At 45.8% G+C, this 21131-nt stretch overlaps 1 protein-coding gene across 7 annotated transcripts in view; it reads left to right on the top strand.

Annotated features, from left to right (window-relative positions):
* The window catches only part of RUSC2 (RUN and SH3 domain containing 2), a 77827-nt gene that overhangs the window by 29278 nt on the left and 27418 nt on the right, over positions 1-21131 (top strand). The window contains exon 1 of one of the 7 annotated variants that reach the window (XM_060199220.1): positions 951-1258. The exons of 4 other annotated variants lie outside the window; for them this stretch is intronic. The gene's annotated coding sequence lies outside the window, so the exon portion shown is untranslated. Of the gene's footprint in view, positions 1-950; positions 1259-15242; positions 15448-21131 lie in introns of those variants that run through there. 2 more of the 7 variants (XM_007522824.3, XM_060199224.1) reach the window with 2 other exon arrangements.

Raw genomic sequence — 21131 nt, 5'->3', positions numbered from 1 at the left:
AAGTAATGTGTCATATTTGGACCTAAACCTGTTAACAAAATCCACTGAATCTTTATAGAGCGTAGACTTGCAATCCTCAGGACTCTGACCAGACTCCAGCCACCTACTTTTTAAGTTTTGTGCCTAAATTGACCTCCGTTTAGTCTTAATACTGAAGTACAATAACTAGCACCCAGGAAGGACCTTAGCTGCCACCTGTTGACAAGGTCACCCCAGCTCTCTCACCAGGCATACTGAGCAGGGCTTGGAGACCCTCACGGCACCTACAGTCTCTTGGAAGACAGGTCACCTTGGGGAAAGGCTTGGATTCAGACTGGAGAATCCCAGGAGCTTGACACCCCACCCCCCCACCCCCACCCCACCCCCCGCTGACAGTGAGACCAGACTGGAACCCAGTTTCTTAGGGGAGCAAGGCTTTGATAGCTTCTGACAGACCAACGGAGGCATGTAGCTGAATGAAAATACTCTCCCTGAAGAACAGCGCGACTTCTCTCTTTTTTTTCTCCTGCCTCCCCCCACCCTGTCTCCACAACTGGCTTGTGTAATTCAATCTAGATTCTTCTCATAGCTTGCTTCACTGTGCGAGCGTGGCCTTTTATTATAGCATTTGACAGTCTGCCTGGAGAGCAGTTTAGCAGCCTGCACGCCTCCAGCCGCTGCCGGGGGAGGGGAGGGCACGTGGAGAACACTCGGCCTTGCTTCCCAGAGCCTGGGAGCCAAAGGCACAGCTACAGGAAAAGTGCATCGACAAGGGGAAGCAGAGGGGCCTCTCTGTCTGTTTGGTTGGGTTTGGGTTGTTTTTTTCCATCCTTTTCTCTTTCTTTCTTTCTTTCTCTCTCTCCTTCCTTCTTTCTCTTTCTCCTTCTTACTTTCTTTCCTTTTTTTATTTCTCGCTCTCTCTCTCTTCTTTTTTTTTAAGCGTTATTTATACGTTAATGAAAGGAAGAGAGAACCGGAACGTTACTCTGGCATATGCAATGCCAGGGGGTCAAACTCAGGACCTCATGCCCGCAAGCTGGAGTTTCTGCCCACTGTGCCGCCTTCCGGGCTGCTGTCCCAGCCATCTTCCTCCTGCAAGAAATCACTTGAGAGCTGTCCGCCAAGCAGAGAAGTCGGTGCTGAGGCTTCTGCTTCTGGCTCTCTCCCTGTTTGCCTGCACCTAGTGTTCTGGGGGCTTTAGCCTTCCATCTCCTTATCCTGTGGGTCTCATTCACTGCTGCCTTCTCCACCCCTCATCTGAAGAACTCAGTTTACCAAGGTAGGAACTATCTCTTTCCTAATTCCCACTTATTTTCCTCTCCCTTCCTAGTCCACATTTAAAAAAAAAATTTTTTATTATCTTTATTTATTGAGTAGATACAGCCAGAAATAGAAAGAAGGAAAAGTTAGAGAGGGAGACAGAGAGACGCCTGCAGCCCTGCTTCACCACGCGTGAAGCTTCCCCCATGTAGGTGGGGACCAGGGGCTTGAACCCAGGTCCCCGTACATTGTGACACGCACTCAGCCAGATACACCACTACGTGGATCCCCAGCCTACATTTTTTTAAAAAGATTTTTTATTTATTTATGAGAAAGACAGGAGGAGAGAGAAAGAACCAGACATCACTCTGGCACATGTGCTGCCAGGGATTGAACTCAGGACCTCATGCTTGAGAGTCCAAAGCTTTATCACTGCGCCACCTCCCAGACCACCCAGCCTACATTTTTTAAAAGAGATGGATGTACAGCAAATTCTCAGTCTTTAGAGACCTAAGACTGTAGCAGTTAAAATCCAGGCACCTGAGGGTATAGTTGTGTATGTATCTTGTGCATCTGTTGAGAGGCAGGAAGGCGAGGGAGAAGGCATGCACTAGTGCCCTGCATAAGGAACTTCTCTTGGGCCTCAGCTTTCTATTTGGCTTAGTTTGTAATTGAAGCTGAAAGGAACCCTGAGAAGTTATCTGATTCAGCCTTCTGCCTCTGGACAGGTGCTTTGACTTGTGCTAAGGAGAGACTCCAATGGGTGGCCTAGTGGACAATGACTGGATGGACCACGTGGAAGAGAAGTTTTTTCTAGACATAATGCCTTTTTATATTTATGGAATAAGTACAGCGGTTTCTCGTTCGTTGTTTTTTCTCCATATAATTTCTATTGCTGCAGCCTCTGGTTGTTGATTTGGGTCCTTGAAAGACAGCAGACCGAGCCTAAAAAAGAAGTGAGTTGGAACCTGATGGGCTTCTACCCCTGGATACTTGTTCTCTGTCAGTGACTTTAATTGAATTAAAGTTGTCTTCATTTATTAAGAGAGGGTAGATGGGAGGGGGCATGTCCACAAGAGGTGGACCTAGCAAAGAGCCCATTCTGTTTCAGAGTCAGTGTTTTGTTAGACCCTAGGGAGTGCACCTTTATCTCTCTTTCTTATGACAGTAAGACAGACATGCTAGAACATCATTCTACCATTTATGACACTGTTTTCTTGGTCCTTGTTATTTGTGTGTGGAGATTCCATTCAGCAGCTCACACAGACAAGGCATGCACTCTACTTCCTTCCCAATCTAAATGTGGAATTTTTAGCTAAACTTTTCTGTTACATATTTGAGAAGCCAAAAGCAAAACAAGTGCTTCAAAAGCAACTCTATATTAGGCAGGCCTGATGAGGAAGCAGCTGGGTGTGTCTGGGACAGCCTTGCAGGAGAAGCCTCTTCCAACACACACCCAGCATGCTGGCTGGCCTCACTTGGAGTCCAGAATAACATGATACCAGTCAAGAACAGTGGCCGCCTCAGCTGCGAGCAGCTAACAACCCAGAGGAAAGACCGGAGGCCTCCTGGGCACGGGCTGGGCTTCCATTCGTGGAATCAGACTCCTGATGCCACAGCCAGGCCCTTCTAGGCCTCTAACAGCCTGTGTGTTCTCTCCTTGCAGCTCAGGCCAGACACCCACAGGAATCACCGTTACCGATTCTTCCATCTCCAAAATAAAATGGCAAGATGCCAGTGATATATGCTAGCGATATACCTCAAGGGAAGAGTGCAGGGCTTACATGACTGAGGCCCCAGGTTCAAACTACAGCACTGCCATTTGTCAGAACTGACTGGTGCTGTGGTCTCGTGTTCTACCTTTGTCCATTTTGCATCTTTCAGCATCTCTTGCACACTTCAGAGAGAAGTACTTGCCTTGCAGGGAATTCAGACTTCATCAGATTTCATGTCCCATAAAGATAGAACCTTGGCAGAAGTGAAGAGCAGTTGTGCAAACTGATTTTCCTGAATTCAGCTGGAAGTATTATTTCTGTGCTCAAAAGAAAGTCTGCAGTAGGATAGCCTCCTTTGGCTGCTGATCCACATTTAATAATGAAGCATTGGAAAGCTGATTGGGTAGCCGGGAGGTAACTTACCCAGTAGAGCACATCTTACCACTGGTTGAGAAGCCTGACACCACCACACAGGAGCAACATGACACCAGGGAAAACTCCATGGATGGTAGAGTGGTGTTGTAGTATTTCTTTTCTGTCTGTCTGTCCATCTATCTCTATCTGAAATTTAAAAAAAAAAAAAAAAAAAGGAAGTCGGGGGTCAGGCATAGTACAGCAGGTTAAGCGCACATGGCGCAAAGCACAAGGGCCAGCCAAAGGATTCCGGTTTGAGCCCCGGCTCCCCACCTGCAGGGGGATCCCTTCACAGGCGGTGAAGCAGGTCTGCAGGTGTCTATCTTTCTCTCCCCCTCCTCCCTCCATTTCTTTCTGTCCTATCCAGCAACAACAACAGCAATGACAATAATAATAATGACAACAACAAGAGCAACAAAATGGGAAAAATGGCCTCCAGGAGCAGTGGATTCATAGTGCAGGCACCAAGCCCTGATAATAACCCTGGAGGCAAAAAAAAAAAAAAAAAAAAGCAAGGAAAGAAGTTAGTTGACCCAGGTGCAGTGTGCCGTGGTATATAGTGCATGCACAAGGCCCCAATGTGTGTGGCACACACACACTAGAAATTCTGTACCAGTGAACTTGTCTGATGGACAGTTGCAGCAAGCTGGCATTTTCAACAAGGAATTCCCAAATATTTAAATCTGACCATCTTTTCTTTGGACTAGTTTAATTTCTGAAGAAGAAGTAATAGAATGGGGGTGTGGCTGGGGAAAGTCAATTAAGTCTGATAGTTGGCATTCTAGAATAGAAAGAACTGGACTAGGGAGATAGCACAGTAGTTATGCAAAAAGGCTTTCATGCCTGAGGCGCCAAAGGTCCCAGGTTCGTTCCTCAGCACCACCAGCTGAGGAGCAATGCTCTCACAAAAAATAAAAATAAATCAATAACCTTAAGAGTGTAGGAATTTTGCTACAGAAATTTCAACTTAGCCTCCCAACTTTCATTAGAGACTCCTTTCTTCTACCCTTATTTTGCTAAGTTTGAAGAAATTCCACCGACATTTTTCCAGAAAATCAACTTCCTTAAGGGAGCAAAAGGATGATCTCCTGCCATGTGACCCCTGTGGGTGGAGCTTCCATCCTGTGGGGTCTCTCCCTCTTTCTGTGTCTCCAGTCAGTCCAGAGCAGTGAAAGCCCAGTGATAACAAAAAAACAAAACAAAAAACCTTTAAATTTGTATTCCTTTGGTGTTTTTATTGAATAGATTCTGAGAACTAGTGAGGGAATACCTTTACTTTCTGAAAACTGTAAATCTGATACTTTCATATCTTTATTTATTTTTATTTAAGAGACTGGTTCAGCTGCCACTGAAGCCTGTCAAATCCCAAGCTTATATTTTTTTCTGCCTCCAGGGTTATCAGTGGGGCTTCGTGCCTGCACTATGAACCCTGGTAGCCAATTTTGCCATATATATATATATATATATATGACAGAAATTGAGAGAGTGGGGCTAGAGAGAGAAAGAGAAGAGAAGATAGACACCAGCACCTGCTTCACCACTTGTGAAGCCACCTCCCCCTCCACCCTAGCAGGCGGGAGTCAGTGGCTCGAACCGAGATCCTTGCCCTTCGTACTTTGTGTGCTTAATCCTGTGTGCCACCGCCTGACCTCCGATCATTTCTTTTTGACGTCTTCATCTTTATTTTATTCTTGTTCTTTCTCCTGATTTTACAAATACATTAAAATGTCTTATTCTGAATATATTATAGCAAACCAATCTGTTCCCACAGCATGAGAAAAAATTTTGATCCTACCTCACAGGAAATTAACCCAGCCGTGGAGAAAGGCTGTTACTTAGACCCGCTAGTGGAGATGCCTCAACATCTTTAGAAATCTTTAGGCCTCCCCAAGAGTAAACATGTAGCAGCACATCAGGGTACAAAGATGCCTGATCTAGCCGGTCTGAAAGAGGCTTTCCCCACGTCGACATGCGCACTTTTCCACACTCAGCATCGCCTAGCACTCGACCTGTTAGCACCAGACGCCTCAGAAAAAAACAATCCTCATCAGGTTCAGTCCTCAGCACCACCACAAACCAGAGATGAGCAGTGCTCTGATTTGAAAAAACGCAACAAGGAGGCCAGGCAGTAGCACAGTGGGTTAAGTGCACATGGTGTGAAGTGCAAGGACCAGCGTCAGGATCCTAGTTCGAGCCCCGGCTCTGGCTCCCCACCTGCAGGGGATGTCGCTTCATAGGCGGTGAAGCAGGTCTGCAGATATCTCTCCTTCTCTCCCCCTCTTTGTCTTCCCCTCCTCTCTCCATTTCTCTCTGTCCTATTCAACAATAACAACATCAATAACCACAACAATGTTAAACAACAAGGGCAACAAAAGGGAAAATAAATAAATATTAAAAAAAGTTTTAAAAAATATATATGTATAGTGATACTTAGAGAGTAGTTACATGAATACAATGAAATAATGAAAGTGGTTACCATAACAGGTGAAAAACAGAGCTTCTCGATTTAAAATGATCTTTCTATATAAAAGTCAGTCTACAGTGGTGAAGACCCAGCAATGACAAAGGACTAAGTAGAAAATAGAAACTGAAAATAAGATAAGTCAAAATGCGGAGCCGGGTGGTGGAGCACCTGGTTGAGCACACATGTTACAATGTGCAAGGACCCAGGTTCGAGCCCCCAGTCCCCACTTGCAGGGGGAAAGCGTCACAAGTGGTGTGGCAGTGCTGTGGGTGTCTCTCTGTCTCTCACTTTCTCTATCCCTCTCTCCCCTCTCAATTTCTGACTGTCTTCTATTCAATAAACAAATAAAGGTAATAAATTTTAAAAATTTAAAAAGATAAGTCAAAATGCATTTTAGGTAGCTAACCTACTAGATACCATCAGTGCTTAACCTGACCTCCCTTAAACATGCTCAGAATACATACCTTAGCCTACTACAGTTGTGCAGAACCCTCCAATATAAGCTCAATTTCATGACAGTTGCAAAGGTAGATTACTCAATAATAACGTAATACAGTTTTTTTTAAAAGATTTTATTTATTTATTTATTTATTATTGAGAAAGATAGGAGAGAGATAGAACCAGACATCACTCTGGTACATGTGCTGCCAGGGATTGAACTCGGGACTTTATGCTTGAGAGTCCAATGCTTTATCCACTGTGCCATCTCCTGGATCCCACAGTAATAGTTTCCAAATAGTGTTCAGCGTCTCATGTAACTTCTTGAGTACTGTGCTGAAAGTGAACAATCCATAGTCCGTAGAAGGTGTTTCTGCACAGACAGGCCTGCTGCAAGCGCATTCTCAAGGGTCCTAGGTCAAGTTTTTCATGTAAATGGGGACACACCACCACACCAGAGCTTGCCCAGCCCCCACTGCCCCATGGCATCCCCAGGTGGTGCCAAGTTAGAACCCAGGCTTCACATGTGGTGAGAAATGCACCAAACCAGTGAGCTCTCTCTGACCCAAAGATCAAAATTTATAATACATTTCCTGCCAAATGTATATTATTTTCATGCTATGATAAAGGTGAAAGAACATAAAGTTCATAAATCAGGGACTACATATATGGATTAAATAAAACAATTAAAAAATACAATAAATGTTATTTGAAAGAAGCATTTAATAGGCTATTGTAAATTTGATTCTGGAAATTCAGGAAAAACATAAGACTTAAGAGTCAACACAATAGGGAGAACTAATCAATTCATAGGTCAAAGAGACTTTCAGTCTGACTCTTGCCATCTATATGTATTTTTCAATTAATTAATTTATTTATTTTCCCTTTTGTTGCTCTTGTTGTCTTTTTATTGTTGTTGTAGTTATTGTTGTTATCAATGTCGTCGTTGTTGGATAGGACAGAGAGAAATGGAGAGAGGAGGGGAAGACAGAGAGGGGGAGAGAAAGACAGACACCTGCAGACCTGCTTCACCACCTATGAAGCGACTCCCCTGCAGGTGGGGAGCCAGGGGCTCGAACCGGGATCCTTACGCAGGTCCTTGCGCTTTGCGCCACGTGCGCTTAACCCGCTGCGCTACTGCCCGACTCCTTACATGTATTTTCTTATAAGAGAGGGATCGGGCTCCATGGTGGGTAGGGTACACGCGTGAGACCTGGATTCACCCAAACGCCACACTAAGAAAAGAATATAAGCAGGGATCGCGCATATGTTACCATATAAAGACCTGGTGCCAGGGGATCGCGCATATGTTATCATATAAAGACCTGGTGTCAAGCCCCTTGTCCTCACTTGTAGCCAGAGAAGCTTCACAAGCAGTAGAGCAGTGCTGCAGGTGTAAAAGAGGAAAGGGAAAGGGAAAGGGATAAATAGCTGTAAAATAGTAAATATGGTCCAGGTTTGTTTTATTATACAATAAACAAAGAATAAGCTGATAAATACAACTAGGGGGTGGGAAAATACATAGCACTAGTATACCAGACTGTTATTTCTGAGGCCCTACAGATTCCAGGTTCAATTCCCAGCACCACCATATGCCAGAATTGAGCAGTTCTCTTTCTCTCTCCCTCTCTCTCTCTCTGATAACATCTTATTTATTTATTTTGTTATTATCTTTATTTATTGGAGACAGTCAGAAATCTAGAGGTAGGGGAGATAGAGAGGGAGAGAGAAAGAGAGACACCTGCAGCCCTGCTTCACCACTTGCAAAGCTTTCCCTCTGCAAGTGGGGACCAGGGGCTCAAACCCAGGTCCTTCAGCACTGTAACATGTGCGCTGAACCAGGTGTGCCACCACCCGGTCCCATAAAATCTTTTTTAAAAGTAGTACAGCAAAGAGGGTTTATATTACAAAGTCAGCTGGAAAAAGGTTTCAATAGAAGAGGATAGGACCAAATACACACACACACACACACACACACACACACACACACACACTCACATACATATCTTTCACTCTCTGCTTCTACCTTTAAAAAATTGTTTTAAAATTTTTATTTTTAGGGGCCAGGTGGTGGTGCACCTGGTTGAGCTCACATGCTCCAGTGAGCAAGGACCTAGGTTCAAGCCCCCAGTCCCCACCTGCAGGGGGAAAGCTTCACAAAGGGTGAAGCAGGGCTGCAGGTGTCTCTCTCTCCCTTTCTACCTCCCCCTCTTCTTAATTTCTCTCTGTCTATCCAGTGATAAATAAATGACTAGAAAGAGAGAAGGAAGGAAGGAAGGAAAAAAGGAAGGAAGGAAGGAAGAGGAAAGGGAAGGGAAAGGAGAAAGAGATTCCCTGCAGCACTGCTTCACCATTCATGAAGCTTTCCCTCCAGGTGGGGACCAGGGACTTGAACCTGGATCCTTCTGCATTGTAACATGTGCACTCAATCAGGTGCACCACTGCCTAGCCCCCCCCACCAAATTACTAAGTCCAACCTTACCTCTTTTTCCTCTTGTCGCTTATACACTTAGTATCATATCTAAGAATGGGTTGACCAACTCATGAAGAGTCTTCATTCCTTCATAAATTTTCTTCTAATAAGAACTTTTTTCCCCCACATGAACTACAAGTCTTTTGAGTTAGATCTACTCACTATTCACTGTCATCTCTGCTCAGTGGACATCTCTTTTTAGACTACTTTTGTTCAACAAATCTTTGAGTTGACCACTGTCCATATGTTAAGCACTGTGGTAGGTGTTATGTAAAATATAAATTATGCTGTCATATATGTTGGCTATTAGAGATACAAATATGAAATAACTTGAACTTTGCAGTCTAGGCATAAAACCAGTGCTAATCAAGGACATATAATTCACTTCATCAAAACATGCTTGTGCCTGATGAAGTCTGCATCTGTAGGCAGTGAAATGAGGGAAGTAGTGGCAGCACGCTTTCCTTTATGGAAAGGCCATAATCGTTGAGGTGAGAATCTTGTTGATTTTTTGGACTTATTATTTTATGAGGTGACCATGCTCCACTTTGGCATATGCAGTGCTGAGGATCAAAAATGGGGCCTCACACTGGCAGGCCCTGTACCCTATCTGCTGAGCCACAGAACTGCGAATGATTGGGGGGGGGGGTGCTGTTTTTCTTATATATTTTACTTACTTATGAGAGGGTTAGGGGAGAGAGAGAAAGAGAGAGAGAGAGAACCCAACATCACTCTGGTACATGTGCTGCTGGGGATTGAACTCAAGACCTCATGTTTGAGAGTCCAGTGCTTTATCCACTGCACCACTTCCTGGACCACACTGTTTTGTTTTTTAATGATGCTACTTTGCAACATAGAAGTTGATTCTGTACCCATCCCCTGGCTTTTATAAGTTTTTTTTTTTTTCCTTTGGTTTTTGGTGGTTTTGTTTCTTGGCTTTTTTGTCTGTAAAATAAACACTTTGCAGCCAGAGGTTCAGAATATGAGGCGGGGGAGATGAGGAGAGAAGAGGAGGAAGAGGAAAGAGGAGGAGGAAGAAGAGAGGAAGGAGGAAAGGGAGGAAAAGAAGGGGCAAAAGGAGATGGAGGAGGATCGCAGTCCAAGAAGTTGATTTGGGTGTAGCAGGTTTTAGATACTGGAACTGAGGATAGCTAAGCATAACAAGCACAAGAATCTGAATGGAAAAAAAAAGAGGGGTGGAGCTAGATAGCATAATGGTTATGTAAAGAGGCTCATGCCTGAGGCTCTAATGTCCCAGGTTCAATCCCCCGTACCACTATAAGCCAGAGCTGAGCAGTGCTCTGGTAATAATAATAATAACAATAATAAAAATAATAAAAGACAACAAAGTGGAAATGAGCTTATGAAACAGGTTTGAAGAAGGCCTGAGAGGAACTAGACAGCCCCAGTGGAAGACCTTGTAAACCAAAATAAGGGTTTTGATCTTGATTCCCTGCATGATGGCAAATCATTATAAAGGGCAGAAAGATGGCACTTTAGGGAGTTGGATCTGGCAGCACTAGGAAGTTAAGTTGCAGGTGGGAAGATGAATTGGAAGACAGTTAAGGTTTATACATGACAGTATTTGCATTTTTAAATTTTTTTGTTATCTTTATTTATTTATTAGATAGAGACAGCCAGAAATCGAAAGGGAAGGGGATGATAGAGAGGGAGAGAGACAGACACCTGCATCCTTGCTTCACCACTTGCAAAGCTTTCCCCCTGCAGGTGGGGACTGGGGGCTCGAACTCAGGGCCTTGCGCACTGTAATGTGTGCGCTTAACTAGGTGCACCACCACCCGGCCCAGTATTTGCGTTTTGCTTATAGCCAGAAAATAATTTGCTCTTTCAGCAAAAGCACTGTGAGTCTTTGGCAGAGGTGCAGGATAGGTAGCAATCTGATGATGTGGTATAGTTAGCCGAGCAGCGAAGGTTTGAGAACTGCCACCTTCTCTCTGTAGACAGCTGCAAACATTTTTGGAGTTGTTGCTGTCTAATACAGGCTTAGCCGCACAGAAATATCAGGTGTCTAGGGAGTGGAATAGCAGATTTGCATGCTTGACGTCCTGGTCTTGGTCTCCAGCATTGCATATGCCAGTTTTGTGGTCTGGCTGGTGTTCCCTCTCCTCTCCTCTCCTCTCCTCTCCTCTCCTCTCCTCTCCTCTCCTCTCCTCTCCTCTCCTCTCCTCTCCTCTCCTCTCCTCTCTCTCTCTCTCTCATACAAGTTGAAAAGACATATTAGGAACAGAGAATCTGACCCCGAATTTTTTTAACATATTATTTATTTATTAATGAGAAAGAGAGGAGGAGAGAGAAAGAACCAGACATCACTCTGGCACATGTGCTGCCAGGAATCAAACTCAGGACCTCGTGCTTGAGAGTCCAAAGCTTTCTCACTGCGCCACCTCCTGGACCACCTAACCCGAATTTGATCCTAGGCCCAAAGTTCTCTTTTTTTTAAATTATCTTTATTTATTTATTGGATAGAGACAGCCAGAAATCAAGAGGGAAAGGGGAGTAATAGGGAGAGAGCCAGAGAGACACCTGCAGCCCTGCTTCACCACTTGTAAAGCTTCCCCTGGCAGGTGGGGACTGGGACCTCAAACCCAGGTCCTTGCAAATTGTAACATGTACAGTCAACCAGGTGTGCTACCACCTGGCCCCACAAGTTCTTACATTGGGAAGCTAGCAATCCAACTACTTGGCCATGGAGAGGGACTTTGCCCTAATCCACAGCCTCTTCTCTACCTCCACCCCTGTACAGCCTGTATGTGGGCTAAGGGAAAGGGAAGTGCAGTGCTACTGTTTCCACTCTTCTCAGCTACCCCTTCCAAGATCACTCAATGGCTAGTTTCATGACCTGCAGCCTCTCTTCTTCCTTCCTCATTGTTTCCTGATTCAGAGCATCAAGGGACGATAGCCCCTCAAACAAGTACTGAAGGTGGCTCTAGGTGTCCAACAACAGATGAGTGGCTGTGAAAGTTGTGGTTTATATACATAGTGGAATAATACTCAGCCACTGAGAAAGATAATTCAGGGCAGGGGAGATAGCTTTAGTGGTTATGCAAACAAACTAAACAGACTCTCATGCCTGAGGCTCTAAAGTCCAGGTTCAACCCCCTACCTCACCATAAACCAGAGTTGAGCAGTGCTCTGATAGAAAAAATGATGAATTGACTTTCTTTACCTCATCTTGGATGGAATTTGAAGGAATTGTGTTAAGTGAGATAAGCCAGAAGGAGAAGGGTGACAATGGGATGATCTCACTCATGGACAGAAGTTGAGAAGTAAGAGCAGTAGGAGGAAACAGAATGTAGAATTTGGACTGCGGGGAGTCGGGCAGGAGCGCAGCGGGTTAAGCGCACATGGGGCAAAGCGCAAGGACCTGCGTAAGAATCCCCGTTCAAGCCCCCAGCTCCCCACTCGTCGCTTCACAGGCGGTGAAGCAGGTCTGTAAGTGTCTTTCTCTCCCCCTCTCTGTCTTCCCCATCTCTCTCTGCCAGGCTAGCGTCACCGGAGAGAAAAGAGACCAGGAACTCGTGGCTGAGCAGGAATGCAATGCAATGCCTTTACTGATCGGAGACAACGCCTTTATATCTTTTTAACTGGAAGTGGCAAGTGGGAAAAGGAAATGGCTAGGAGAAGGGGTGGAGAAAAAAAAAAAAGCTCAGAAGGCTTCCATAGCAGCTGTTGTGAAGGTTCTAACTAGTGGAATTAAACCAATACCCTGCAGGCAAGGCAGGTCTCAGGCAAAACAATGATTATGTAAATAGACCACAGGAGCAGGGGACCTGACGTAATGACCAACATCTCTCCATTTCTCTCTGTCCTATCCAACAACGACAACAACAATAATAACTACAAAACAAGAAGGGCAACAAAAGGAAATAAATAAATAATTTAAAAAAAAACTTGGACTGGGTTTGGTGTATTACACCAAAGTAAAGGACACAGGGTGTGGGGGAGGTGCTTTCAAGGCCTGGTGCATGATGGTGGAAGACAGCACCTAGATTAGGGGTGAGAGTGTTTTAGAGAAAATTGAGAAATGTTATATATATCAATAACTGTATTTATTTTTAAACCATTAATCCCCCAATTAAAATATATAAAATAAAATTTAAAAATCAACTGAAAAATATTTTATTTTTTATTTATTGGATAGAAACAAAGAGAAATTGAGAAGGAAGGGGGAGATATAGAAGAAGAGAGAGGGAGTCAGGTGGTAGCACATTGGGTTAGGCACACATGGTGCAAAGCACAAGGACCAGCTAAGGATCCCGGTTCGAGCCCCCAGCTCCCCACCTGCAAGGGAGTCACTTCACAGGCAGTGAAGCAGGTCTGTAGGTATCTATCTTTCTCTCCCTCTCTGTCTTCCCCTCCTCGCTCCATTTCTCTCTGTCCTATCCAACAACAACAGCATCATCAAAATACCAATTATATCTACAACAAGGACAACAAAAGGGAAAATAAATTTTAAAAAAAATTTTAAAGGAGAGAGAGATACCTGCAGCACTGCCTCACCACTTGTGAAGCATCCTTCCTGCAGGTGGGGCCCAGGGACTTGAACCTGGGCTTTGCAAGTTGTAGCATGAGTGCTCAACCAGGTGCGCCATTGCATAGCCCTCAGATTTTTTTTCCTTTTTTTTTTTTTTTTTTTTTTTTTACCAGAGCACTATTCAGCTCTGGCTGATGGTGGTGCGGGAGATTGTACCTGGGACTTCGGAGCCTCAGGCATGAGAGCCTCTTTACATAACCATTGCACAATTTCCCAGCATCTATCTACCCCCACCCTTTTTTATATATAAAATGGACAAGATCATAGGATAAGAGGGGCACTACTCCACACAATTCCCACCACCAGAACTCTGTATCCAATCCCCCCCCTCACTTTTCCATTCTTTATCCCTCTGGGAGCAAGGACCCAGGGTCATTATGGGGTGCAGAAGGTGGGAGGTCTGGCTTCTGTAATTGCTTCCCCACTCCACATGGACGCTGATAGGTCGATCCATACTCCCAGCTTGTCTCTTTCCCTAGTGGGGTGGGGAACTGGGGAGGTGAGAGCTCCAGGACACATTGGTGGGGTAGTCTGCCCATTGAAGTCAGGTTGGCATCATGATAGCATCTGGAACCTGGTAGCGGAAAAGAATTAAGATGGAAGGCAGAACAAACTGTCGACTTTAGATTTTTAATCACTTTAGGTCTTTAATCACTTCTGTTCTCTCTGCAGTTCAGCTCATCTCCACATATTGACAGTGGGAACATGCATCTCATAGGGTGTAAAATGTAAGCAGAGGAAAATAACTACATCTCTTCTAAATTTTGAGAGGTGACTGCTAAGGTCCTAGTTGATTCAAGGCTTCTTCCTAGGTCCCTCAAGTCCAAGGTCATGTTAGAGTCCAGATAGTAGTGAGCATTGGGAAGAGACCTATAAAAGCTAGTTCTTGAGGGCCAGGCCGGGCATGACACCATCTCTGTGCTCAAGGGTGGCGTCAGAAAGTGGACGGGCAGTGCTGCCTCTGGCTGTGGTTTCTCTGAGCACTGATAACTCCACAGAGAACCAACCCAGAACTGTGGGTGGAGACTGGGTCGCTCCACAGGCAGAAGCAGATTTTTCTCTGGCCTAAGGGAGACAACACCCTTTCCTTTGTCTTCCTCCCCCCCACCCACGATAGGCTTCTGCCTCCCCACTTCGCTGAATAAACTGTCTAACCACAGGTCCACCAACCTCAGTCAGCACAACCCAAAACTGACAGAGGCGAGGGGGGAGGTACAGCTCTACCCACACTAGCAGACCCTCAGCAGACTCCCAGAGTGTAACTGATTGGTTGTGTTAGGCAGCCAGCCTATCCTTCCTAATTCTCACTAGTTCCCTGCCTAGAGAAGACATTCTCTTCTGAGAGCCACACCCAGATGCTGAGTCTACCTGCCATCCCAGGACCGAGTTGGGCGTTACTGCTTGTGGGCTGCCGACCCGGCCACCCGGCAGCCTCCCTCCAGGGCTGGCTGCTCCACCCGGAGATTAGCCAGGAATCCCGGTGAAAGGAAAAAGCTAGAAAACAAGGAGTCATTCACTGTGGGCAAAAAGAGGAGGGAGAGCTCTCAGGCTGCGAGCTAACTCTAAAGGAGGGAGGGGCCCAAGGAAGGAAGGAAGCTCTACAGAGCCCCAGCCCAGACTTTCCCCTGAAATTCCCAAGACCAAGAAAGGAATAATAAATAGCTGCGCCCTTTCCCCTTTCTTCTTTGCCACCTTGAGCTCCTCCCCTCCCAGCCCGGCTGCCCTCTGCGGCTGCCTGTCTCCACCCTCCCCTTCCCCTAGGCTAAAGGGCCCCCAGGGACTGACAGGGCGGCCGGGAGGCGAGGCAGTACTGTGGGCATGCCTGCTCCTTTCCCTCCCCACTCCTCCCCTCCCCTTCCCTCCCCACCCCTCCCCTCCCCTCCCCTCCCCACCCCTCCTCTCCCCTCCCCTCCCCTCCCCCTCCCCGGCAGCAACGTCACCGCAGCACCAGTGGCAGCGGCAAGGAGACTGGGGCTGAGATTGCGCAGCCTCCCTGCATTAGCAACGATGCCATTGTATTAGCATCTTAGGAAACCGGCTTGCCTCCCCGCCCGCCCCCGTGGTCCGGTGGAACAGTGCGGCAGCTGGAAGCGGCGCGGTAGAACGCGGTGCGCTGCAGTCTGGGTGTGTGGGTCAAGGCTCCTGACAGGTATGGCTCAGCAGAGCTGGGGGAGGGGCAGGACGACGGGAGGAGCATAACCCCTCAGCTTGTAGGGGCTCTGGCTTTGTCTTTCAGAGAGAGCTCTGGAGAGCAAACACTGGGCAAGCTCACCCATGCATACATTTGGGCTGTGGAGCAGAGATGGAATAAACAGGCTTGAGCTAATGCCATTTTGTCTAGAAGCAGAGGACCCCCTCCTTCCTCGGGGCATTTATATTGAAGCTGCTATGGGGTGGGTTAGGGTGGAGGGTGCGGTGCGCCTGTCTAGAAACAAAGGCACCGTGAGAGGAGACACCCCCAAAGCTACTGTAAGTTTATGGTGGAAAAGGCTGCATGGATTCGTATATGCAGCTTTCCAGAAGAGGGTGGGGAGCACCAAGCCTGGCCCTTCCCTTCGAGAAACGCAGCTAACCGCACTCGCAGAGGCCTAGCCCCTGCTACCCCAGGAGCTTCCAGGCTCCAATAGACTAGGTGCAGACGGTTACAGGAGGCTCCATGTATGCGGGCATGGGTGTGGGCAGTCTTGTCATTCCTAGAGCACCTGACCTTCGTATGCAAACTTAGATTCCCAGCAGAAAGGGACTTCAGCAGGGACTGGTGCTTCCATGCCCCCCTTCCTGCTCTTTCCATCCTTCCCAAAAGAGAACTCAAACAGGAAGAGGATCATCAGTTTCACTGAAACACATCTTCAAGACCCCAGGTCAAGGTCAGAGTGCTAGAGAGAAGCCACGAAGTACAACTGTCTTCCCCTCCTCCTTCGGGTGGACAAACAGGGGGAGGGTCCTGGAACTGGCAGAAAGAGGCTGATGGTCAAAGACGGGGAACATTTCTTCTAGAGTTTTTGTTTGTTTCTTCTTCTTGTTGTTTTGTTTTTCTGTAAGATCATTTTCCTGCCTAGAGTTATGCAACTGCTGAGCAGATTCCTACTCCACTGACCACCTGGTGGAGGATTCCAAAAGATAGACGATTAGAAGTCAGTCATTTCACATTGTACATATAGGCGCTTGGGAAATTGTGGGAAGGTGTTAGTTTCCAGGAAGCATCTAGGAATGTGAGTTGCAGAGGAGGGGAAGGAGCCTTGGGGACTGTGAATGGGGAAGGGATGCTAGGCTGGGAACTGGAGCAGGAGGTGGGGTTGCAGAGTGTTGTTAGAACCTGGGGTAACATGTTGAAGGGGGCAGCCCATTCATAGTAGAAAAGTAGCTGAATGCACAGATGCAGTTAGAGGCTAGAGTGTGGGTCTCTCCAGGGTGAATGCAGGGGCATGAGGAAATGGGTGTGGCCTGGCGATTTTCTCTGGAAGGCAGTTAAACTGGAAAGAATCAGAAACTGGGGAGACCTGGGTTTGTATTCTCATGTCAGGCCTTTCAAGCTCCCGTCGAATTATTATGCCTACTCTGAAGGGCTCTGACGGAATCGTACACAGATCACTTGCCGCCTGATGATCAGTCAGTAGAGGCCAGAAGAAGCCTGTGTGGCAGAGCCAAGCAAAGAGCTCTCATGCAGAGCTTCCTCTGGTTTGATGGAAGTAGGCTGGATACCTGCCTACTAACTGAGCCCAGCACACTGCCACCTACCCAGTAGGCAGAACTTATTTTTTATGTATTTTATTCGTTTATTTTGCCGGGGGTTCACTGAGGCTTTGTACCTATATAATTTCATTATTTCTGGAGAACTTCTTTTTAGAGATGGAAAAGAGAGACACTACAGCACAATGCCACTGCTCTCAAAACTTTGCTTATGTGCGGAGCTCCCATTTGGTGGCCGGGGACTTGGAACCAGCTCTTCACGCGTGGTGAAATGTACACTGTAAATGTACATTCTCTGTTTCACTCCGATCTTTGTTTCCCATGTCTCTCATTTAATCAGGATATAAAAAGATTCTGGTCTTGGGCAGAGGGTAGATAGCATCATGGTTATGCAAACAGACTCTCATGCCTGAGTCTCCGAAGTCCCAGGTTCAATTCTCTGCACCACCATAAACCAGAGCTGAGCAGTGCTCTGGTGGAAAGAACGAAAGAGAGAGAGAGAGAGAGAGAGAGAGAGAAAGAAAAGAAAAGAAAAGAATCTGGTCTCAGCTCTTTCACTTCACTGATTTCTCTTCACTTTTATTAGAACTCATGCACGCTTCTCTTAAGCTTATCGTGCGTGATAGAGAAAAAGCCATTTGTCTACGGCATACCACGCTGAACACGCCTGATCTCAGAGGCTAAGCAGGGTCGGGCCTGGTTAGTACTTGGATGGGAGAAAAAGCCATTTCTAGGGAAGGTGTCAGGGGAGCGAGACAAGCTGATGGTGAACCTGCTCTGTGATGTTTGGAGTCATGCCACACGTACATTATACTTTTTTTTTTTTTTTCAAGAGAGAGTGAGTAAGAGACCACAAACAACACAGAAGCTTCTTCAATGCAGTGGGGGCTGGTCTCAAACCTGGGTCGCACTTACGGCAGAGCAGCACACTACCCAAGTGAGCTGTTTTGTTGACCCACAATATACTCTTTACATTCTCAGCTGATCAAGGGAAAAAAAAAGTCAACAGTTGGAATGCCAGGGTTGGGCGGTAGCCTAGCAGGTTAAGCGACAATGGCACCAAGTGCAAGGACTGGTGTAAGGATCCCAGTTCAAGCCCCCAGCTCCCCACCTCCAGGGGAGAGTTGTTTCACAAGCGGTGAAGCAGGTCTGCTGGTGTCTGTCTTTCTCTCCCCCTCTGTCTTCCCCTCCTCTCTCCATTTCTCTCTGTCCTGTCTAACAACGACATAAACAACAATAATAATAACCACAACAGTGATAAAACAAGGGCAACAAAAGAGGAAAAAATAGCCTCCAGGAGCAGTGGATTTGTAGTGCAGGCACCAAGTCCCAGCCATAACCCTGGAGGGGGAAAAGAAACAGTTAGAATGTCTGCGTCCTGTCGTAATTCTGCCATTTTGTCATTGTATGCTGTTGGTTAAGCTACCCCATCTTTTCTAGGTATAAATTTCCTTATTATTTTTAAATGAAAATGTCTTTGCCTACTTTGGTGAGTGATTGTGAGGTTCAGTGAAAACACCCTACATTAAAAAATGCTTGGTGGGGGCCAGGTGGTGGTGTATCTGGTAGATCACACATTACAATGCAAAAGGGCCCTGGGAGTAGGGTTAGATTTCATAATGGTTATGCAAAGAGACTCATGCCTGAGGCTCCAAAGTCCAAGGTTTAAACCCCCACTACAAGCTAGAGCTGAGCAGTGCTCTGATGAAAAAAAAAAAAAAAAAAAAGGCAAAAGGATGCCCAGTTCAATCCCTGGCTCCCACCTGCAGAGGGAAAGCTTCACAAGCCGTGAAGCAGGGCTGCAGGTGTCTCTCTGTCTCTTTTCCTCCCCATCTCCCCCTTCCCTCTCATGTTCTCCCTGTCTCTATCCAGAATCAATAAATAAAACAAAAAATAATAAAATAAAATACTTTGGCTCACCCAGCAGAGCACACGCATTACCATGTGCAAGGATCTAGGTGCAAGCTTCCTGTCCGCTTCCTGCAGAGGAAGCTTCAAGCAGGGCTGCAAGTGTCTCTCTTTCTCTCTCCCTCTTTGTCTCCCCCTCCCCTCTCAATTTATGTCTCTACCTAATATATATGGCTGCCGGGACTAGTGGATTTGTTTTAGACACTGAGCCCCAGCGATAACTCTGATGGCAATTGAATAAATCAATAAAAAGTCAGCCAGGTTGGAACCTCACCTTCAGCCCCACTTCACCAGAGGAAGTTTTGGTGCTGTTGTATTCTCTCCCTCCCTCTCTCCCTCTTCCTTTCTGAAAAAGCTCTGAAAAGTGAAGCCCTAACAGCAACAAATAATAGTAATGAAGTGTTCTGTAAAAAACTGAGGCGGCAGGAGCAAAACACAAACATAAAAAAACTCATGAGATGCTGAGAACTTTATTTTAGTCGGCTGAGCGAGAGCACCTAGGGACAGCTAACCCTCACCTGCTAGAGCAGGTCTGTCAGGGCACCAGCCGGGTTTGGTCCCTGGTACCACAGGGAAGCGCCATGGCGCTGGGGATAGCTCTGCTGCTGTGTGGTCTCTTCCCCCCTCTCTCTCTCTCTTCCTTTCTCTCTCCTCCTCCTTATTCTTCTCCTTCTTCTTTGTCTCTTTCTCCTCCGCGCCCTTCTCTTCCTTCTACTCTCCCTTTCTTTCTCCCTTTTTCCCTCCTCCCTCCCTCTCCCCCTCTCCACACACACACACACACACACACACACACACACACACACACACACACACACACACACACTTTTTAAAAATGAAATAAAAAGAATGGAAAAAACAGCCCAGGAATGGTGAAATCAAGTTCTCTGACTTTGGGGGGAAAAAAAAGTAGGGCTTTATAAAATTAAAATTTTATATTACTTGAAAACATGATAAGCAAACCAACGGGCAAGCCATAGCCTGAGAGAAAATATTCTGTAGGTGGGGAAATAGCTCAGCTGGTAAACTATCAGATTTGCATGCTCAAGGTTTCTGGTTGGAACCTGCCACATCATGAGCCTGAACTTTCCAGAACTGTAGGAAAGTATATTCTGCTGTTTGAGTTCATGGCACTTTGTCACAATGGTCTGGGTGGACTAAAACAGATACAGACATATATTTGCAAGACAATTGGTGCTTTTTTGTACAAACAGCTCGAAATGCTGTTTGTAATCTGCAGTTTTCACCATTATTTGTGAATATTTTTCCAAGTCAATGATCATTTTTGCTTGTTTTGCCTCCAGGGTTATCCGTGCCTGCACCATGAATCCACTGCTCCTGGCGGTCATTGTTGTTGGATAGGACAGAGAGAAATTGAGAAAGGAGAGAAAGACAGAGGGGGAGAGAAAGACAGACACCTGCAGACCTGCTTCACCACTTTTGAAGTGGACCCCCCCCGAAGCAGGTCTTCTCTCCCCCTCTCTGTCTTCCCCTCCTCTCCATTTCTCTCTGTCCTATCCAACGACGACGACATCAATAATAACAACAATAATAACTACAACAATAAAACAAGGCAATAAAAGAGAATAAATAATCTTAAAAAGATGTAATTCTTATACCATAACATTTTGTCATTTTTATTTTACTCATAGACTTGTGTAACTATCAGTACTGTCTTGGTTTCACAAAGTTTTCATCATTCCAGAAAGAACCTCCATCCACATTAGCAGTTACTGCCCACCCACCCCTCGCCTCCTGGTTCCTAGTAACAGTAATCCAGTTTCTGTTTCTGTGAATGTGCCTATGTTGACACTTCATATAAATGGACTCATATATCATTTTACAAAGATGCCTTTTATGACTGGCTTCTTTTACTTTTCATCTTACTGAAGTTCATTCATGTTGAATACATCAGCACTTTTGTTCCTTTCATTATATTCTATTTAAGAATGTTCTATTATATGTATATGTCACACTTGGCTAATCCAATCATCAATTAATAGCTATGTTCATTATTTTCACTTTATTGGGAACATTTGTATACAAGTTTTTGTGTCAACACATGTTTCCATTTCATATTCTGGGGATATACGTAGGAGTCAAATTGCTGGGTTATGTGGTAACTCTGTTTAGCACTTTGAGGAACTGTCAGACTATTTTCCAAAGTAGCTTCATAGTTCTCCAGTGATGTTGGAGGCTTCCAATTTCTTCTTACCCTCACCACCACTTGTTAAGTCT

The sequence above is a fragment of the Erinaceus europaeus genome, chromosome 10, assembly GCF_950295315.1.
Source record: "Erinaceus europaeus chromosome 10, mEriEur2.1, whole genome shotgun sequence".
Taxonomy (NCBI): domain Eukaryota; kingdom Metazoa; phylum Chordata; class Mammalia; order Eulipotyphla; family Erinaceidae; genus Erinaceus; species Erinaceus europaeus.
The sequence above is the reverse complement of the archived record's forward strand: the minus strand, read 5'-3'. Positions and strand labels throughout refer to the sequence as shown.